This window comes from Theropithecus gelada, chromosome 15 (assembly GCF_003255815.1).
Source record: "Theropithecus gelada isolate Dixy chromosome 15, Tgel_1.0, whole genome shotgun sequence".
NCBI classification, from domain to species: Eukaryota; Metazoa; Chordata; class Mammalia; order Primates; family Cercopithecidae; genus Theropithecus; species Theropithecus gelada.
In genome coordinates, this window is record NC_037683.1 from 109,670,360 (window position 1) to 109,678,234 (window position 7,875).

Below are 7,875 nucleotides of genomic sequence, written 5' to 3' on the forward strand. Positions count from 1 at the left end.
GCACAACATGGCAGATATCATTTAAGTGTTAGAATATATGGCATAGCGTCCTGGCTCACTGGTGCCAACCCTTTGCCAAAGCTCAGGAGAGAGCACAGGGGAATCTGTGCAGCAGAGGCCCTCACTGGGGCAGGGAGTTTATCAGTTCATCAAAAAAGTTGGTCACAACTGAGAATCATAGGCAATAACACATTCCTTAAACATTTTATCTTTAAAAATTACTGTGGAAAATTCCAAACATACACAAAATAATCAGTGTAGTATAATGCGTCCCATGTACTCATCACCCAGCGTCAGCAATTATCATCATTTTACCATTCTTGTTTCGTTTCTAACTCCATCTTCTCCCCATTCCCCACTGGAGCTTTTAAATTCTATTTTTTAGGTAAAGTGTATGTACATTCAAATATGCAAATCTTAGCTGTACAATTTTGGCAAATAGGCACAGAAGTGGGATTTGATTACCTTGGAAATTTCTAGAGTTCTCCCATGATAGATTAGTTTTGCCTGTTACGGACTTTTATATAAATGAATTCATACAGGATGGGTTCTTTTGGGTCTGGCTTCTTTTACTCGGTGTCATGTCCATGAAATTTACCCATGTTGTTGTTGCATTTACTCCTTTTTATTGTTGAGTATTATTTCAGTAGGAATATATCACAGTTTTGTTGACCTGTTCTCCTCTTGAAGGACATTTGGTTTTACAGCTTGGGTTTTTATGAATAATGCTGCTATGAACGTTTTTGCTTAAGTATTTTTGTGGACATATGTTTTCATTTCTCTTAGGTTTATACCCACCAGTGGATTTGCTGGGTCAAAGGGTTGGTACATTAAACGTTTTATTTTAACTTAAAACATATAAAAATATATTCCTTTGCCAATCTTTAGATGTAGGGCCAAGTCCTTTCCTTTAAATGTGGGGCCACTGATTGGAATTGCAGCTTGTCTGTCTTACATAAATCACACTCATCTAATGCATCACCTATAATATGTAGTTTGGATTTCCTTAAAGTGGAATGAGAACTTAATGACATTTGAAAGAGATCTGAATGCAGAATTGTTTTGGATTTGCAAAATCACCCCAACAATATTTTATAGATATTATGTTGATACCTACCTCTACAATAATAACTTTTATTTTCATTGAGTTTTCATAATAATGGTAACTCTCTTTTCTTTTTTTCTTTTTCTTTCTTTTTTCTTTTTTTTTTGAGACGGAGTCTCACTTGTTGCCCAGGCTGGAGAGCAGTGGCACGATCTCAGCTCACTACAAGCTCCGCATCCTGAGTTCACGCCATTCTCCCGCCTCAGCCTCCTGAGTAGCTGGGACTACAGGCGTCTGCCACCACGCCCGGCTAATTTTTGTATTTTCAGTAGAGACGGAGTTTCACCATATTGGCCAGGCTGGTCTTGAACTCTTGACCTCATGATCTGCCCGCCTCGGCCTCCCAAAGTGCTGGGATTACAGGGATGCGCCACCGCGTCCGGCCAGTAACTCTCTTTTCATGCCAAGGCTTTATTGGCTTATATATTTTTAATTCAATTGTGTAATTTTTGTAATAAATGCAGCTCACATTAACAGATTTGGAAACAACACATGTCTCTTCATAAGCATACAACTGAACTGGAAGGAAGAAAGGAAAGCGAACATGACAGACAGTGGCTTCATTCTTGTTAGTAGATGTTAGTAAGCATGTTCGCTGATTTGCAGTCAATATGTTTTGCAATAGGAACAAAGAGTACCAGTTTGTTCTTGTTACTATTGCTGGATAATAAATTGTTCCCAAATTTTGCAGCTTAAAGCAATCATTTTATTAGGCTAATGAATTTGGCAGGTTATTAATTCGGATAGAGAATGGTGGAAAAGACTTGCATCTGCTTCAAGATGTGGAACCTCAATTGGGAAGGCTAGGTGAATGGGAGTGACAATGGTTGGGGACTAGAATCATCTGGATGTCTCTTTATTCACACATCTGGCGACTGATGTGAACTATTGGCTGGGGCCTCAGCTGGGGCTCCCAACTGAAGCCTCTCCATGTGGCTTGGGCTTCCTTGCAGCATAGATATCTTCTTACATGACAACACAGGGCTCCAACAGTGAATGTCCCAGTAAATTTGTAGAAACTGCAGTGTTGTCTTTTCTGACTTAGCGCAGAGTTACTTTTATTGGTTATGAATAGATGATAATGAATATCTTTTCATGAGCATTCTTTTTTGCCACCCATGTATATTCTTTGATGAATTGTCTGTTCAAGTTTTTTGACCATTTTTAAATTGAATTTTTAATTTTCTTAGTGTGGAGTTTATAGAGTTCTCTATGTATTCTGGATGATGTAAGTCCTTTGTCAGATACGATATTGAAATTTTTTTCCCATCTGTGGCTTTTCCTTTCATGCTCTTATCAGTCTTGAGAGTATATGTTTTTAATTTGATGAAATTCAATTGATCAATATTTTCTTTTATGGATTATATGTTTGGTGTCATATCTATACATTCTGTGCCTAACCCTAGGTCACAAATAATTTCTCCTATGTTTTTCTTTAAAAGTCTTCTTCTTCTTCTTCTTTTGTTGTTGTTTTGTTTGTTTTTAGAGATAGGGCCTCACTCTGTCATCCAGGCTGGAGTGCAGTGGCATGATCATAGGTCACTACAGACTTGAACTCCTGGGCTCAGGCAATCCTCCTACCTCAGCTTCCCAAGAAGCTGAGACTACAGGCATGTGCAACCATTTCTGGCTAATTAAAAAAATTTTTTTCTTTTGTAGAGACAGGGTCTTGCTATATTGCCCAGGCTGGTTTCAAACTCCTGGTCTCAAGCAATCCTCCTGCCTCAGCCTCCTAAAGTACTGGGATTAAAGACATGTGCTGCTGAGGTTGGCCTTCTCTAAGTGTTTTATAGTTTTATATTTTACACATAGATCTATGATCTATTTTTAGTTTTTTGACTAATATGTGAAGTTTAGGTTGAAGTTCATGTCCAAGTATTCAAACACCATTTGTTGAAATGACTATCCCTTTCCAATTGAGTTGTTATTGCATCTTTGTTAAAAGTCAGGTGGCCATCCTTGTGTGGGTCTATTTCAGAACCCTCTATTTTGTCATTGATTTATGTCTCTATGACTTTGTCAATACCACATTATCTTAATTATTGTAGTACAGTAAGTCTTAAAATCAGGTAATACAATTCCTCTCACTTTATTCTCTTTTAAAACTGTTTTAGTGATTTGGTTACTTTGTTTTTCCATCTAAATTAAAATTTAGTTTGTCCATATTTCTCAAAAACCCTGCTAGGATTTTAATAAGAATTATATTAAATCTGCAAATCAATTTGAGAATTGACACCTTTGCTATATGGACATCTTTACTATACTGAGTCTTAGCAATCCATGAACGTGGTATGCCTCTCCGCTGATTTACATCTTAATTGATTTCTTTCAGGTTTTGTAGATTTAGCATACAGATCCTGTACATGTTTTGTTAGATATATACTCAACTCTATCTTCTGTCCTTCTTTCCTTTCTTTTCCTAGCAATGATAAACAGTATTGTGTTTTAAATTTCAGTTTCCAGTTGTCCACTGGTAGTTTATAGAAATATATTGATTTTTGCATGCTGACCTTGTATCTTGTGGCTTTGCTAAATCCATTTATTAGTTCTAAGAGATTTTTTTGGTAGATTTCTTGGACTATTTTACATAGACAGTCATGTCATCTGAAAATAAGGACAGGCCCCATCCCCCCTTTCCAATCTTCATGCCTTTTTATTTCTTGCCTTATTGCACTGGCTAGGACTTCTAGTCCTATGTTGAATAGGAATGGTGAAAACAGAAATTCTTGCCTAGTTTCTAAGCTTAGGGGAAAGCATTCAGCCTTTACCATTAAGTTTAATGGTAGTTATAGGTACATAACGTTACTTTTAATGACTGCTTAATACTCTGAAATATTTAGTCATTGTTCTTTTGGGCATTTAGGTTGTTTCCTATTTTTTGCTATTATAAGCAATGTTTCAATAAATGTCTATACAGAAAAATCTTTATGCACATCATAATTACACACCCTCCAAATGCCCACACTCTCTGTTTTCCCCTTTTTACTAAGGATGAAGGATCTCATTCAAGGCCTATGGTCCTCTGGTTTCTATCCCATATTACCTGTAACTATCTCCTCTCCTTTCCTCACCATCAGTTTCTCTCCAACTCCTGGATCATTTGCATGAGCATCCAAACAAGCTCTAGCGTATACTATGAAACAAATATTCCTTCCTTGTTTCCACATCATCTTGCAGCTGCTGCCTCCTCTCTGTTTCTCTTTATGAAACTTCTTGAGTTTTTCTTTGTCACAGGCTCTACTTCCTCACTTCGCATTCTCTCCTCAACTCACGAAAATTGGCCTTTGTTCTCACCTCTCCATGGAGAATATGCTTGTCAAAGTCAGCAATGACCTTATGTTGCCAATTCAATGGTCATTTCTTTGTTCTTATTTTAGTTGTCACTGACTCTTCTTGGGACACTTTCTTCATGTTACTTCATGACATCACACTCTAATTTCCTTGTAACTCAGTGGCTGCTCCAGAACATAGCTACTGATTTATCCTCCCACCAGTCATGGCATCAAGATCGTGCTCGATTAGTAAAATGAACTTAGAAATTTTAAAATTTGTTTCTATCCTACAGAATAGTTTAAATAGCAGAAGTATTTTCAGTTCCTTGGAGATTTAACATAACTCATCTCTAAACTGCCTGGGCCAGCATATTTTTTAAGAGGTGATTCTTAATGTAATCAGCTTATTTCACTGCTATTGACACTTGAGATTTTGTTTGTTTTACCCAATTTTTCCTTGCTTGTTGGATAGTGATTTAAAACATGGACTATTGGCTTAGAAGTTTTTTTATGTTGAATGGTCCTTTTCTTTCCATTCTAGTTTGTTCTATTTAGTTAGGCCTAGAGAATTATGTTGTTAAGGAGAATGAGGATGTTTGCAATGTTCATCAATGACTGTCTCACACAGGCTTTGGGATTAAGGGAAATAAAAGGAAGTCTGAAGCAACTTAGCCTTTTAGCAACAAAACTGCCCTCAATTACCAAGGAAAATCAGCCCTGAATCCAAGCACTAGTTTTAAAACTCTTGAAGCTGCAAACCTCTTTGGATAAACCATGCATAATCGACCTTTTCTTCTTCCTTAAAAAATATATAAATGTATAGGGACAAACACGAATTTGAGCCCAAACCATGATCCAAACCATGGATGTTGAACTTGTAGAGTTCTGGGGAAAATGAGACAACTGTTTGGGAACCACTCAAGAGGAAGAATTTACCAGGATGGCTTTGAAGAGTCATTGTTGGGAGAATTTCCCAGTGTGGTCAATTGGGAGGAACCGCCATAGACTTCTGCTGACACTCCACCCTCCTGGCAGAACTAGGGAAGAACGGGCTTGCCGTTTACACTCATGACCCAGTTCACTGGTTGCTGTCTTCCAGGGACTTCCTTGCCTACTCTCAACCCCATTCGTCCACATTTGCTGCTGGCTGTGGATGCAGGAATAGCCAAGGGAGAGGGAGATGCTATACTAAGGGTGTCGGTGCTGTAGGAGGCTAGTCCCAAAGGGCTCATTGTGCTAAGTTTACAGATGAGAAAATTGAGGCTCAGGTAAGTTAAAAGACTGCTTGAATTTTACCCTGAGTTAGAACCAAGTCCAGAATCATTACAACATGGGTCTTGAATCCGAAGATGCTTTACTGACTACCTCCCAAAAGAGAAATTTGCACGCGTGGCAGTTTTCAGGAGCTGGGGATTGGGGGCTCTGGGGATGTGTATAATCCAGGCACTACTTCCCCTAGTGGCCAATGGGAGCATTTTCAGCAAGAGTAAACCATCTTGGCTGGGGTCCCAAAATTAGGGAGATGAGGAAGATGCCGGGCACTAACCAATGTGCCATGAGTAGTGGTGGGCGTGTTAGTCACTGACCAAGGCATAAGGGGAAATAAATTTATGGCTTCGAATTTCTATTTAAGAATGTTTTAGGGATTGTCTTCTGGGGGGAGGGGCTGGATGTGCCATTTTATTTAGATGGTGTGTTTCCTGGGGTGGCTGAGGGTATGGGAAAATGGGATTTTTGAGGGTCTGACTTTCCCCAAGTGTACCCTAGTGGTTCCATTGCTTGGTGTTGATTGTTGGGGTGTAGAGCAATTGATTGTCCCTAAACATTTTTGAGGATGCCTGGGTGTGGAGGACAGTGCTGTCTGTGGACTTTGGGCTGCCCACTTCTCTGCTTTGGTCTGCTGAAACCATTGAGTTTCAAACAGGACCATGCCCTAGAATCATTAGGATAAGTTGAAAAATAAAGATTTGCAGGCTCTACTCCTGACCACCTGTAGCCTCTTTCTCCAAGGGGTACTAAGCCCAGAGACCTGAAGTTTGTTGTTTTTTAGAAAAAAATGGTTTTATTGAGGTGACACTGACATATTACATACAATAAGCTTATACATTTTAAAATTGCATAACTCGATACGTTTTGAAACTATCACAATCAATCACAGTGACTACAATATTGATCACCCCTCACCCTCCCCAATATCCTTGTGCCCTTTGAAATATGTCCTTCCTGTCCCATCCCAAACTCTGGTGATGACTGATCTGCTCTGACACTATAGATTCATCTGCATTTCTTAGAAGCTTATCACATGGAACCACACAGTAGGCATTCGTCTTAGTCTGGCTTCTTGCATTGAACATAATTGTTTTGAGAGTCACCCATGTTGTTGGCCAGGCACAGTGGTTCACCCCTGTAATCCCAGCACTTTGGGAGGCTGAGGTGGGTGGATCACCTGAGGTCAGGGGTTCCAGACCAGCCTGGCCAACATGGTGAAACCCTGTCTTTACTGGTGGCCCAGACCTTGGGGCATGCGAGTTGACTGTGCCCCTCCTCCAGGACACGCGGCTGGCGGCAGGGTTTTCGAATGCGCGGCTGTGAACGGCTCCTTGGTGTGGAGGCATAGACTTCCCAGGCAGAAAGCCATGCAGCCACCAGCCACCAAAGCCCGAAGCCACACAGCCACCAAAGCCGGAAGCCACGCAGCCACCAAAGCCAGAAGCCACGCAGCCACCAAAGCCGAAAAGCCACGCAGCCACCAAAGCCAGAAGCCATGCAGCCACCAAAGCCGAAAAGCCACGCAGTCACCAAAGCCAGAAGCCACGCAGCCACCAAAGCTGGAAGCCATGCAGCCACCAGAGCCAGAAGCCGCAGCCACCAAAGCTGGAAGCCACGCAGCCACCAAAGCTGAAAAGCCATGCAGCCACCAAAGCCGGAAGCCACGCAGCCACCAAAGCCAGAAGCCACCCAGCCACCAAAGCCACGAGGTGCAGGGTGGAGAGTACTGCGGGTCAGACAAGGGAGGCCCTTGGGGAGGCGCCCAGAGGAGCGGGGCAGCGTGGCCGGCAGTAGTGCGGGTCGGGTCCGCTGACGCTCTTCAGGCCCCACTGCGGGGCTGTCCTCCGGCTCGGTGGCGTGCGGGGGCCTCTGCTGCTTCCACCCCAGAAACCCGGGTTAGTGTCGGGAGCTGCACTGGGCGGCAGCGGAGAACATTAGAAGGGACAGTGTTTGGGTTAAAAAATAACCGTCGGCCGGGCGCGGTGGCTCAAGCCTGTAATCCCAGCACTTTGGGAGGCCGGGGCGGGCGGATCACGAGGTCAGGAGATGGAGACCATCCTGGCTAACACGTTGAAACCCCGTCTCTACTAAAAATACAAAAAATTAGCCGGGCGAGGTGGCGGCGCCTGTAGTCCCAGCTACTCGGGAGGCTGAGGCAGGAGAATGGCGGGAACCCGGGAGGCGGAGCCTGCAGTGAGCTGAGATCCGGCCACTGCACTCCAGCCTGGG